The following is a 14,986-nucleotide window of genomic DNA, read 5'->3' on the forward strand; positions in this document are numbered from 1 at the left end:
TTAGGGTCTGGTTGATCCTTCTGACACTGAGATCTAGTCGTTTGAATGATATATCTGTGCGCTTTATGTAGTGACTTTAATGATACTATCGCTTTTAGGGTTAATGACTCCCCTTCCTCACTGCTGTGTATTATCCATGCGATCCGGGTTGTTTGCCTCTGAGACTTCTTTGCTCATTAAGCCCAATATGACTGTTTGTGTAGTTTACTACCTTCAAATTTTTATATTGCAACTTGTTTATCTGAGTTTTGGTGATTGAAGTAGCCTTCTACTGCCTATCTGTTTAACATTCTTCAGTGATCTGACAAGCTGAAGTGTCTATGCCATAATCCAAAAAGCATAAAGCTTTTGACTCAATACACTTTATATAAGTGGTTATCACAGGAGCTATTAATGCTGAATTGAGCCTTATTCTGTAGTTTTTTATTAGATAGTATCAATATAGCCTGTTTATTCCCTTGCCGATGTCATTTCGAGTTTGCCATTGTTGATGATACATAGCTTATACTATGTACCCTTGAGTTTGTGGTTTGTATACGCCTTCTTTATTCAATGAACATATTGGGCTCTATTCACATAACTTCTCAGAAATGCCTTATTTATCATCTAATTGATAAAATCAACCTCTCAGCACATTTACAGGCACAATAGTCGCTCAAAGTAAGTTGTTCCTGATTAACTTCATTTCAATATTACTGTTCTTTTTTTTTTCTTATATAATCTTTATTTAGAAAATTATGCAGTACATAGATGACAAATATAGTTCTAATGTACAGTCGTTGCCAGTTTAAATTGCAGATCGATATCATATGTCACAGCACTATAACCACAGATTTATATTATTAACATTAATCTCAGATGGCACTTAGTATGCATATGTAGGCTCATAAGTGAGCCCATATTGAGTAAAGTACCCATTTCCAGAGAACCCCCTATTCTATGAGGTCTGTGGGTATAGCATAAGATGTACCCATTCTTTTCAGAATTTTTTTTAAAGATTTTATATAACCTTCTGTCAGGAACCGGCCCGCGGCATGCCTGCGTATACAGTTCCCGACTGCGGGTTTGACCAGATTAAGCGGGGAACAGCCTTATTTAAGCTACAAACAAGGTTGGTACCCCTCACACACTTCCCATTGCCACCACTAGCCGTTGCTAGACACGTCCACTCAGCTGTCGAGGGCTTAACGCGCAATCTGCGTTTTCGTATTTGGGTCAGCTTTGCGCTTAGGCCGAATACGAGAACGTGGCGTTCTCACACACACGCAGTACAGTTGTACAGTAACACAGCACAATCAGGCACTGATTTGTAATGCAAGTTACACTGTCGTGCAGCAAAACCACTAACATTCGTTCCGAACGATACTGTTAGACTTCCCACTCGGCTGTCGAGCGCAGAAGTGCCTCATACACACAATGCAATTACAATCTCATACGGTGGTGTTGCTCAAGCGTACAATTAGGCCTGAAACTTATACACGGTTACACTTCAGTCTCTTCTAGGCTACGAGTGTTAGTTTAGTACAGCAGAAGTCAGGCTTATTAAATAATAATTTAATATTCCAGGGGAAAAAGTGGAACAATGCAGAACAGAATATATACAAAAGATTACAAAAAAAACAAAACAAAAAGTTACAAGATAAAAGTTACAAAAATACACACCAAGCAATTTGCTTACCAAAATACAGGGATCCAGATAGAAGAACCTTGAACTTTTGTGGACGGACACAATTCTGGTTAGACCAGGAGTCCCCTAGCTTGGGCCAGGAGACCAGCCACAGCTACCGTCAGGAGGGGACTGATTTGAGGTATCTGTCCCCTGGTTTTTATAATGAAATATTCGCCTCGAGGCTGTAAGCCTTTGTGGACGGGGGGACGGGGGGGGGGGGGGGGAGACTAGATTTAGTTACATCCTCAGTCATAATTCCATTTCCAGGTAAAAGTCTATACATCAACAGATTGTGAAGTGGGGTTTTTCAACTCCAGGTGAAAACTTGATTAAGGCTTTCACATTGCAGCAGGATGTCCTGTGTGAAGTCCTGGCTCAGGCTGGTGTGATCTTGCTTCAAAGCATACTGCAGCCAGTCCAGGTGACAATTGTTTATTGAAGGTGACTGGTCTATTCAGTTAAGACAATGGCAGTTCCTTTGATCTCTGCCCTGAAAGCAAATTTAATCTACATACAGACATTATCCAGGTGACACCTTCCAAAAGCCAGACTGGCTGACATACCTACACCTCTGCCAAAATATACAGCAGATAGAAAAATGAAAGTATTTTACTGTATTCCTTAACAGCATCAGCACCCCAATATATCACCACACCTTCAAACTTTCATCCCTCCCACCCCTCCCTCTTTCCCCTGGGTGAATGCCTCCCTGGTAGTGTCTTGGTTGAATGTAAAATCCAGATATCTCAGCGTGTGTCCTGCCATCAACTTATGCTTCAGGCCTAAGTAGGTTAATTTCTTCCTTGAGTTTGTACTATGGTCCAGTTAGCGCCACTTGGAAATCTTCAGTGGATCTTAAGTAGTTCAGTATTACTCTTCTTACCTTAATTGTTATGTTTTTGCTCTTTGGAAACTTAAAAAAAGTAACATAGACAAGGTGAAAACAGAGGGAAAACAGGGGAAAAAACTTTGTAAATCATGCCCATTATGGGGGAAAAAATAGCAAAACCAATTATTCTCTGGTAGATCCATGGTTATTCCTTTGGGTAATATGTTAAGGCCCAGAAATTGGATGTTCTCTCATTGAAACTCACAGATTTCTGGTTTTGATTAAAACCCGTGAATTCTTAGGTGCCTAGAGCCTTCTTGATATGAACACTGTACACTCTCAGAAATGTAGAGAAAACCAGGATGTTATCAAGATAGACATTCATAAGTACATCAGTAAAATCCCAAAAGATAGTGTTGACTAGATGTTGGAAAGGGACTTCGCAGAGGCTGAAGGGGATGATATTCAGAAATTGTCCTAAGTTGGTGAAAATAAGGCAAGTATAAATACAGGCTAATCTTTGATCTCAGGTTTACTTTAAGCATTGATATGCTGAGCTTCAATGTGTAGAAAACTCAACAATCATAAGATAATCTTGCGGAACCAGCTGTGAATACACTATGGTGAGGGAAAGCCAGGAGGTGGTTGCATACGTGCACAATTATCTGTAACGTTTGCGGAATCGTTTCCGTGGTCAGTGCACAAAATGCGCACTGACACAGCGGAAACCCTCCACAAGCGTATAATTAAGTGAACCCAGGTTAGGTGCAATGCACCAGCAGAGGGCAATTCCCACCGGCAGATGGGGCTGTGGAGTGCAGACGAGCACAGCCTCTGCACGGCCACAGATGCCAGATGGGAATTGTACAGATCTAAGGCAATGCAAGGCTGAACAGCCCTTAAAGAGAAAGAGCACATATACAGGATGAATGTGTGTCTACCAATCTAGTCGCCACCCAGCGACTGTGAACACACATCAGCAGAAACAAAAGCAAGAACGCAATCGCAAAGAATGGCAATTGCCAACAGACACCAGACAGAGAAGGACAGAGCACGAGAGTAGCAAAGGCACAGCAAATAACAATAAGAAGATAACGAAAACAACAAACGCTAGCTAAACGCGAACACCGCACTCATTCGCAACAGCGAACGCGTTTACGGCGCGGTCTCCGCACGAAAAGCGCAACAGAGACAGGGACGCCGCCCTGACTAACCAATGACAGACAAACACGAAAAGAGAGAACGTGAACGCTTCCTAAACGGTCACCTCACCGAGCCTACAGCAAGCGTTCGTATCAGACAAGACAAACAAACGGAAAACAGGAATATGAGAGATAAGATCCACCGCTCTTCCGCCAGAGTGAGTGTGATCCGGGTTCAGGGACAGGACAGGAAAGATCCACTGCTCTTTCCGCCAGAGCGAGTGCGATCCGGGTTCAGGAACAGGATAGGAAAGATCCACTGCTCTTTCCGCCAGAGCGAGTGCGATCCGAGTACAAGCAGGAACACAGATCAGAAGGATCCACAGCCGCTACCGCTAGGAGCTAGTGCGATCCAAGCAAGACAGACAGATGAGGTAGCCAGTAGCAACCGCTGCTCCAGCTTACACTTCAAGAATGCAGATCAGAAGGATCCACAGCCGCTACCGCTAGAGGCTAGTGCGATCCAAGCTAGACAGATGAACAGAAGGGGTTACCAGTATCAACCGCTGCTCTGGTTAGCACCCCTAGACAGACAGAATGATTTCCTGTCGACCACCGCTGGCGACAGGACAATCGCAGCAGAGAGGCAACACAGACAAAACAGATAAGCAACCTAACTGCACTAGAGAAGCTGCCTAGTGCAGTCCCAAGAATTACTCTAAGATAACTTTAACAAACCAACACGGAAGGCTGACACTCAAGGAGTGTTTCTCAGTAACAAACCATGAAAGGATGACCAGCAAAGGTGTCAGGAACCGGCCCGCGGCACGCCTGCGTATACGGTTCCCGACTGCGGGTTTGACCAGATCAAGCGGGGAGCAGCCTTATTCAAACTACAAACAAGGCTGTGACCCCTCAGAACCCTTCTCACTGCCACAACTAGCGGTTTGCTAGACACGTCCACTCTGCTGTCGAGTGCTCAGCGCAATCCGCATTTTCGTATTCGGGTCAGCTTTGCGCTTTAGGCCAAATACGGGAACGCCACGCGCACACACACACACACACACAGTTGCAATCTTACACTGTAGTGAAGCAAAACCACTAACAGTCGTTCCGAACTATACTGTTAGCCAGTCTGCTGTCGAGCTACTCGCACTGGCGTTTTCATACGTTGGGTCAGCTACGCGCTTTAGGCCAACGTATGACAAACGCCCCCACACACAATGCAATTACAATCACATACGGTAGGGTTGCTCAAACGTACAATTAGGCATGGATTTATACACAGTTGCACTTCAGTCTCTTCTAGACTATGAGTGTTAGTTTAGTACAGCAGAAGTCAAGCTTATTAAATAACGATTTAATATTCCAGGAAAACGTGGAACAGTGCAGAAAGTAATATATACAACAGATGTACAAAAAACAAAGTAAAAAAGTACAAAGTAAAAGTTACAAGATAAAAGTTACAAAAATACACACAAGGATATTTGCGTAAAAATAAAAATGGGGATTAAAACGTTACCAACTTGAAGGTCTAAACGTTGTTGGCGGGAGCACGCCGTTTTTTCGACCAGGAGTCAAGATCATCCCTAGCTATGCGCTATCTCCAGGAGAAGATACCTGTGACTGTCCTGGACCAACTTTAATAGTCCGAAGTGTCCCCTGGGGCATTTAATGTCCAGCCCCCAGGAACTAATGCAATTTCCCCGTTTGTGACATCACCGAATGCTTGTCCTAGTCTTCCTGTGATATGCGAACTTTAAAAGGTTCCTGTTTTAGCTTTTTGAAGGTTGCAGAATTCAACAGGTAAGATTGTATCCTAACAGACATTAAAAGGCTTCCTCAACATTATTTCCTAGCATCAAAGCTTTCCTGTCTCCGTTTTTAAAGTCTGCAGAGATTTCCAACCCCTTCCAGCCGGCTGTCATGTAAATTTCAAACCTTCAGGTGTCAGCTTCCCCTGTCCCCAAGACGCTGGTAGGCTTGCTTTGTATAATGGGACAATGGCTGACTCCAGAGCTCAAAAGCCATGCCGACCAGCCTATTCTTCCTCAATTGGCAGCTAATTAGCAGTAGACACAGTTTCCCCTGCTGGACAATGAGGGCAGAGGTAATGTACATTTACATGCAGACTCACATTAGCCTTCAGTTTACTCTGGCCAGGTGACCAATTACTCCAAAGCACAATACACATCTGAGGTTTTACCCAGTAGACAGAAACAGGACAGAAATATGTTCTGTTATTATCCTTAACATTATCAGCACCCCAATATATCACCACACCTCCCCTCTTTAGAATGGGGCAAGGCAGATGATCTTCCCAGATTATCCTGCCAGCGCCTACATTGTTGGTTCTGCTTGACGGGACAGCCCATCAGCATTCCCATGATTGCTCCCTTTCCTGTGTTGAATAGTGAAGCTATATTGTTGGAGAACTAAGCTCCATTTCAGCAATTTGCCATTGTCACCAGAACCCCGATGTAACCAACTAAGAGGGTTGTGGTCGGTGACAACCGTGAGTACGCGACCGTAGAGATAGTGCTGCAGCTTTTGTAGGGCCCATACAATTGCCAAGCACTCCTTCTCTATGGTGGCGTAAGCTACCTCCCGGGGTAGCAGTTTCCGACTTAAATACAGAATCGGATGTTCTTCCCCAGTTTGGTTTACCTGGCTTAACACAGCACCTAGGCCAAAGGCTGAGGCGTCCGTCTGGACAAACCGTCGGCTGAAGTCTGGTGCTTGCAACACGGGAGGGCTGGCTAGGGCCCTCTTCAGAGCTGTGAACGACTGTTCACATTCTGGCGTACAGAGAATCTGCTTGGGCAGCTTCTTTTTGGTGAGATCTGTCAATGGCTTGGCGAGGGCACTGTAGTTGGGGACAAACTTTCTATAGTACCCAGCAGTTCCTAAGAAGGACTGAATCTGTGTCTTCGTTTGGGGGGTGGGCCAGGACACAATGGCATCTACCTTCCCAGTATCTGGACGAAGCTCTCCCCCCCCACCACATGTCCCAGGTACTGTACCTGTTTCATACCTATCTGACACTTGCTAGGCTTGACTGTTAGTCCTGCTGCAGTGATGCGTCCCAAAACCTGTGACAGCTGCGCTAAGTGCTCTTTCCAGTTGGCGCTAAGCACGGCAATGTCATCTAGGTAGGCGACAGCGCAGTGTTCCAAACCTTCCTGGAGACCATTTACAACCCTTTGGAAGGTGGCCGGGGTGTTTTTCATTCCAAAAGGCATTACATTAAATTCAAACAGACCTGAGGGGGTGATAAAGGCAGACCTCTCCCGTGCCTCAGCTGTTAGAGGGACCTGCCAGTATCCCCGACTCAAATCCACGATTGTTAGATATTGCGCGCCAGCTAGCTTATCTAACAATTCGTCGACCCTCGGCATTGGGTAAGCATCTGATGCAGTTATCAAATTTAGTTTTCGATAATCTACACAGAACCGAGTGGTCTGGTCCCCTTTGGGTACTAGCACTACAGGTGATGCCCATGCGCTGTGCGACCGTTGGATCACCCCTAGTGACAGCATTTCCTCAATCTCCTTGCTGATGTGGGCCTGAACCTCAGGGGAGACTCTATATGCTGACTGTCTAACCGGCTTGTTATTTCCGGTGTCAACATGGTGTACTGCCAGGCTGGTCAGACCAGGGCGGGCTGTAAAGGTACCATGGTAAAGGGTCAGCACATCAGATAGCCCAGCCTGCTGCTCTGCTGTCAACTCCGGATTGATCTGCACCTCGGTAACAGAGTCGGTGTCCTGGGTGGAGGCCAGGATGTCAACCAGGGCCTCTGCTTCACCGTCCGGTAGCAAACTGCAGACAGGGAGAGTGCACGCGGTTCTATCATGATGTTCCTTTAACATATTGACATGGTACGTTTTCAGCTGCTTACCTCGGTCATCCAGCGTGACCACATAGGTCACATCACTAATCTTCCTATGTATGGTATAGGGCCCATCCCAAGCGGCCTGCAGCTTATTCTGTCGCATCGGGTTTAGGACCCATACCTTGTGACCTACCTTATAAACTTTCTCCCTAGCCCCGTGGTCATACCACTGCTTCTGAGTGGCCTGGGCTTGAGTAAGATTCTCTCGCACTAACCCCACCAGGGTGTCCATCTTTTCCCGGAACTTTAGAACGTATTCCACTATGGAAACCCCGGGACCCATATCCTGCCCCTCCCAGACCTCTCGAATGAGATCGAGGGGTCCGCGTACCCTCCTTCCATATAAGAGCTCAAAGGGCGAGAACCCGGTGGATGCCTGGGGCACCTCATGATAAGCAAACAGTAAGTGGGGCAGGTATCGCTCCCAGTCTCTCCCTTGCGATTCAACAAACACCCTTAGCATCTGTTTCAGAGTACCATTGAACCGCTCACATAACCCATTTGTCTGGGGCGGTAAGTGCTGACCATGATGTGTTCTACCTGCATTTGCTTACAGAGGCATTCCATTAGGAGCGACATGAATTGCGGGCCGTGATCGGTGAGCATTTCGCGGGGAAAACCGACCCGTAAGAAAAGGCGCACCAATGCGTCTGCAACCTTGTCTGCCCGTATGGAGCTCAGGGCTACAGCCTCAGGGTAGCGAATGGCATAATCTACCACTGTAAGAGTGAAACACTTCCCAATTATGTCAACAGCAACCCTTTGGAAGGGCTCCTCTATTATGGGTAAGGGCCTCAGTGGGGCCTTGTCTGTGTCACCTGCTTTGCCGACCCGCTGACATGCGACACAAGACCGGCAAAAATCGGCAATATCTGTCCCCATGTGGGGCCAATAAAAATTGTGGGCAAGCCGAGATTTGGTCTTGCGGATCCCCAAGTGACCAGCCAGGGGCACCTCATGTGCTATTCTTAATAGCTGCTCCCTGTACCTGTGGGGAACAATCAACTGCCGGTCTGCCTCCTCCACTTCAGACGGCTCAGAGGGAATAACCTCTCTGTACAGTCTGCCTTGCTCCCAGTACACCCTCACTCTGTCGCCCTCAACTGGTGCCCTGTCCGCCAGACCCCTGAGCTCTTCCAGGCTGCTATCAAGTCGTACAGCCTCGGAGAACTCAGTGCTGTCGGCCACAGGCACCAGGGAGGTGGCAAACTGAGAGGCCTCTGGGTCCTCAGAGCCAGGCTCTGAAGTGGAAGAGCCCGACCCAGTGACATCAGCCCTTTCAGTGGACAATTCGTCTGCTGCAGCCCGGTGAGCACTGCGGGTCACCACTGCAGCTGACGGAGCATTCACTGTACACATGTCATTATGCAACACATCACATATTACATCAACATTATCTGCATTCATAGTAACAACGTGTCCCCCTCCAGGTCTGGGAGACTCACTAGGGCTGGCTCCTAGTACACAGTCCGTAGCCCCTGGGACCTCACCAGCACTCCCCACTTGCACAGCATTATCAAACCGTACCTTGCAAGAGTCCTGAACTTCTGCTGGGGATGCAGGCTCCACGGGGTTTGGATTAGGCTCATACCGGGCCACTAACCATCCCAGGTCAGTACCCAACAAAACGTTTGTGGGGATGGCATCCGTTACTCCCACTTCTTTCATTCCACTGCCGGCCCCCCAATCCAGGTGGACCAAGGCGGTGGGTATGGTGGGGGTGACACCCCCAACTCCTTTGACAGCCATAGTCTTGCCAGGAATGTACTCCTCTGGGTTCACAAGCTGGGGGTGCACTAGAGTCACCTCTGCTCCAGTGTCTCTCAGACCGGTGGTAACTGTATCCCCAACCGTGACAGGTTGCAGATTCTCGGCATAGCTACCTGCATTCCTGGTGGCACACAATGCATTTCGGGCCCCGCCAGAGTTTGGGGCTTCCTTCTTCTTTTCTGGGCACGTAGCACTGATGTGACCCGGTTTGTTACAGGCAAAACATCTCCGAGTGTCAACGGTGGCTGTTCTACCTCCAGGAGGCTGCGGGACTTGGCTTCACTGGGTGCTCAGAGGAGAAGGTCTCGCAGTCTTTTCTCCCTTCCAGCTGGGTGCCGTAGTCCTCCGAAAATCCGATGCATGATTGGACGTGTAGGAATCAGCGACTTTCGCGGCCTCATCCACGGTCTTCGGCTCCCAGTCCCGTACAAACTGCCGAACCTCAACAGGACAAGTGTGGAGGAACTGGTCTTTTATTATCAGTTCCTGCAGGGCATCAAAGGTTTCAACCGCCAGTCCTTTTACCCACTGCTGGAAGGCAGTGCGCAGGTTGCACGCATGATCCAGGTAACTGTCATTAGGACCTCGCTGCACTGTTCTGAAACGTTTGCGATACACCTCTGGCGTGAGGTGGTATCGCGCAATGATGGCTTTCTTAATTGCCTCAAAGTGTTTCTTCCTCCTGGGGGAGACTCACAAACGCCTCCAGGGCCTTGCCTCTCAGCCCTGGTGTGAGGTATCTTACCCACTGCTCACGGGGCACCCCATACTGCCGACAAGTCCTTTCAAACCCCTGTAGGAAAGTGTCTATGTCGGAGTCCTTGTCCATAGTGGGGAACTTATCCAGGGGGATTCTGTGGACTCGCTCACCTTCGCGTTCTGCGGGTCCAGCAAACCGGTTCTGCTGCTGAAGTTTAGCCAGCTCCAGCTGGTGTTGCTGTGCAACTTGTTCCCTCTCAGCCTGGAGTCTTTCACTCTCGGCATGGCGTCTTTCCCTCTCGGCCTGGTCCCTCCTCTGCCTGTCGGTGCAGTAGGATCAGCTTTAGGCGCAGTTCAGAATCAGCCGATTTCAGTAGCTTTAGATCAGCTTCCAGAGATGGCATCTCCCTGCTCGGTGGATCGTCCAGGACATCGTCTCCACTCGCATTCTGCGGCGTGAGCGATTCCTCCTCTGGCGTGTCGTGAGCTGCATCCGCTGGCGTTGGAGCACAGGCTTGCTCTGCCTCATCATACTCCTCGAGGGCACGAACTAACTGTTCCTTAGTCTGGCCGCTCGCCGTCTCGATGCCTTTGTGCTCACACAGGTTGAGTAGTATCTCTTTGCTTTGCCTTGCATAGCTGGATGCTTTCTGAGCCATCGTGTTGCAAAATAAAAAGAAAAAAAAAGGGGAGGGGAAGCAAAATACCAAGTGTGTATCTTTGAGAAAAAAAAGTATATAGAGTAGATTTCTGTAGGCTAGTCGCTTCTAGCAAGCTTCCAGCCTTTAGTACTCAGAATAGCAAACTAAACTGCGTACTAATGTACTAAACGTTCCCACCACTGCCAGCCAATTATGTCAGGAACCGGCCCGCGGCACGCCTGCGTATACGGTTCCCGACTGCGGGTTTGACCAGATCAAGCGGGGAGCAGCCTTATTCAAACTACAAACAAGGCTGTGACCCCTCAGAACATTTCTCACTGCCACCACTAGCGGTTTGCTAGACACATCCACTCTGCTGTCAAGTGCTCAGCGCAATCCGCATTTTCGTATTCGGGTCAGCTTTGCGCTTTAGGCCGAACACGGGAACGCCACGCACACACACACACACAGTTGCAATCTTACACTGTAGTGTAGCAAAACCACTAACAGTCGTTCCGAGCTAAACTGTTAGCCAGTCTGCTGTCGAGCTACTCGCACTGGCGTTTTCATACGTTGGGTCAGCTACGCGCTTTAGGCCAACGTATGACAAACGCCCCCACACACAATGCAATTACAATCACATACGGTAGGGTTGCTCAAACGTACAATTAGGCATGGATTTATACGCAGTTGCACTTCAGTCTCTTCTAGGCTATGAGTGTTAGTTTAGTACAGCAGAAGTCAAGCTTATTAAATAACGATTTAATATTCCAGGAAAACGTGGAACAGTGCAGAAAGTAACATATACAACAGATGTACAAAAAACAATGTAAAAAAGTACAAAGTAAAAGTTACAAGATAAAAGTTACAAAAATACACACAAGGATATTTGCGTAAAAATAAAAAGGGATTAAAACGTTACCAACTTGAAGGTCTAAACGTTGTTGGTGGGAGCACGCCGTTTTTTCGACCAGGAGTCGAGATCATCCCTAGCTATGCGCTATCTCCAGGAGAAGATACCTGTGACTGTCCTGGACCAACTTAAATAGTCCGAAGTGTCCCCTGGGGCATTTAATGTCCAGCCCCCAGGAACTAATGCAATTTCCCCGTTTGTGACATCACCGAACGCTTGTCCTAGTCTTCCTGTGATATGCGAACTTTAAAGGGTTCCTGTTTTAGCTTTTTGAAGGTTGCAGAATTCAACAGGTAAGATTGTATCCTAACAGACATCAAAAGGCTTCCTCAACATTATTTCCTAGCATCAAAGCTTTCCTGTCTCCATTTTAAAAGTCTGCAGAAATTTCCAACCCCTTCCAGCCGGCTGTCATGTAAATTTCAAACCTTCAGGTGTCAGCTTCCCCTGTCCTCAAGACGCTGGTAGGCTTGCTTTGTATAATGGCACAATGGCTGACTCCAGAGCTTAAAAGCCATGTGGACCAGCCTATTCTTCCTCAATTGGCAGCTAATTAGCAGTAGACACAGTTTCCCCTGCTGGACAATGAGGGCAGAGGTAATGTACATTTACATGCTGTTAGGCTTGGAGGTGTATTCTCCACGGTCAGCACGCGATGCATAAGCTGACGTGAAGGAGGTACACACACCAGCACAAGGAATCAGGATATCCCCAGTTTAGTGGAGGAGAGGACTGACTCCAATAGGAGATTGTGGCGCACAGAGCCGGTGCAGATCCGAACAGCCACAAACAATACTTTCGTGATAACGTCTCAGCGCAAAGTAGCGCTGAGCACATAAACCAGAACTGAGGAGATCAGGGCAGGTAGACAGAATGAACACTTGCTTAACTAGCCACTACTTAGTGACAGCAAGCGTCCACAACAAGACAGACTGGAATGAGGCAGCCAATGCGTTTGCAGCGATGGCGTGCCTCACAAAGACAGGACAGGATAGTCAGGAAATAGCAGGATCAAGATAGATGAACGTAACACAGACAAATATACAATAAGTATGTTTTCCTAGCGTATTACAAATACAGCTATCAATGAAACTATTTGTAACGTCTGACTAACATATGTATATATCGGCAATGAACCGACATATGACATAAGCAGGAACACTGACTAGGACTGGAGCAATACAGGGAACAGGACTCAGAAGGATTCGCTATCTCTTCGCAGAGATGAACGCAATCCACAAACGGTAACAGGACAGGATTCAGAAGGATTCGTTATCTCCTCGCAGAGATGAACGCAATCCACAAACAGGACCAGGAGCAGGATACTAACTCAGCACGGGTGATCACGATACGCGCAAACTACCAAAACGTGCTGGAAAACTGACTAACTGAACACAGGATATAAACAGTTCGTGTACGTATATATCAGCGTCACTGATGTATCAACGTAACACGAATACAAGGAAAATAATAAACGTGCTGGTATGCATATATATTGGCAATGAACCAATATATGATGCAAGACCAGCAAAGTATCTTTAGAACAAGAAACACGGTCTGGGCCTGAAGCAACAGCAAGACTAGCTACACTGAAACTATGATAGCCCGAGGAAACGCTGCAGGAAGCAGATCTTTATACTGAGGTCATCCAGTGGGAGCAGACATGCAGATTCCCACACAGGTAAATGATAATCAGTCACAAGCTGACAGCAGGGAAAGGCAGACAAAGCTATGCAACTTGCATGGAAAGAGATCAGAACTGCCTGAGCAGCAGCACTACTACTGCCAGCAATACCTGCTGCAGCAGCGATCATGACACATGCAGACTCACATTAGCCTTCAGTTTACTCTGGTCTGGCCAGGTGACCAATTACTCCCAAGCACAATACACATCTGAGGTTTTACCCAGTAGACAGAAACAGGACAGAAATATGTTCTGCTATTATCCTTAAAGGGAACCAGAGATGAATGTTTCACACAAAATAAACATATTAGTTGATAGCTTGTAAAGAATAAATGCTCTACCTGATAATTTTGCCGCTCTGGTGTGCCTTTTTTAGTGTTTTTTATCCATTATTGCTCCAGGAAAAATCAAATATGGCCGCCGGCTCATATCCCTTCTCCTTCCGGGTTATATGAGTTGTTCTGGATGTGCTGTCTAGGCTATATGAGACTATGCTGCTATCTAGGCTTATGCAGCCTTTCATCTGTGTGCTTTCATTTTGGTATGATCTGCCTGTAGGAAGTGTCACTGATAATAACTGCAGTTTCATTCCTATGAGAATCTAGTGCACACAGAGCACACAGGGATCATATTACAGCCACAGAGCTTCTCTCTCAGGAGCAGCAGCCCCTCCCAGTCATCACAGCTCTCAGTATGCAAAGCAGAAGATCTAAGCCAGGAGGGGGAAGGCTTGGGCTTGAAAGGACTCCACAGAAGAGTGACTCAGCTATAATGATTCCAGGTCAAACCTCGACTGAATAGTCGGTGGATTCTTATCACAGTTGCTAATAGACTAATTAAGCAGATAACAATGAAACTAAAAGCAGGGTAGGTGTTTACTGTCATGTTCCCACTGATAAATGTAATAAAATACATGAGGGTGCTTCATCTCTGGTTCTCTTTAACATTATCAGCACCCCAATATATCACCACAAAAGGATTCTGGGAAAACATGGCTTTTATACTGCCAGCCTTCAAAAGAGGCAGCTAGGTGAGTTGTATAACAAATGTATGCAAATTCCTCAGCAGCAGAGCTGGTCAGAAACTTGCAAAGGAAAGACAGGTCTCTCTTCCAGAGACCTGTAGCCCACAGACTAGAGGAATGGTCAAACAGCTGTCTGCCTGTGCAGCCAGCTGAGCGGATCATTACATTATCACTACAGCTATTTCACATCCTAGCCCACTTGGTTACATGCAGTCCAGGCTGCATGTAACCAAGCCACTTAGGGTGCAAAACAGCCACAGTGATTGGTTCATGTGCGCCCTCCTGCACCCAGCTCTTGGCTCTCCCTCTCCAGAATGTTTAAGGTCTGTACTTACAGCTGTCTCACGCAGCACACTCCTTGGCAGTCACTCTCTGCCTATAGTCAATTCGTAAGGCAGGTGCCGGAGAGACGGAGGGAGTCATTGCGCATGTGTAAAACTGGCCGTGACTGGCTGAAGTTACGAGACCCGGTACCGGCAATAGAGAAGGCTGAGGATGGCAGCGTGGGAGCGATCCATGCGGATGGGGCTGGAGGAAGCCCCAGGTATTTATAAATCTATTATGTTACTTCATCCTTGAGAATGTTTATACCATTTTACCTGTCTCGTCTATAGGATCCAGAGCCTTCTCGCTACATCGTGTTTTTTTTTAATATTCACTTCAGAATCACAAACCACAAATCACAAAGACCCATTATGACATATCGAAGAGCACCTAACC

The sequence above is a fragment of the Hyperolius riggenbachi genome, chromosome 7, assembly GCF_040937935.1.
Source record: "Hyperolius riggenbachi isolate aHypRig1 chromosome 7, aHypRig1.pri, whole genome shotgun sequence".
Taxonomy (NCBI): Eukaryota; Metazoa; Chordata; class Amphibia; order Anura; family Hyperoliidae; genus Hyperolius; species Hyperolius riggenbachi.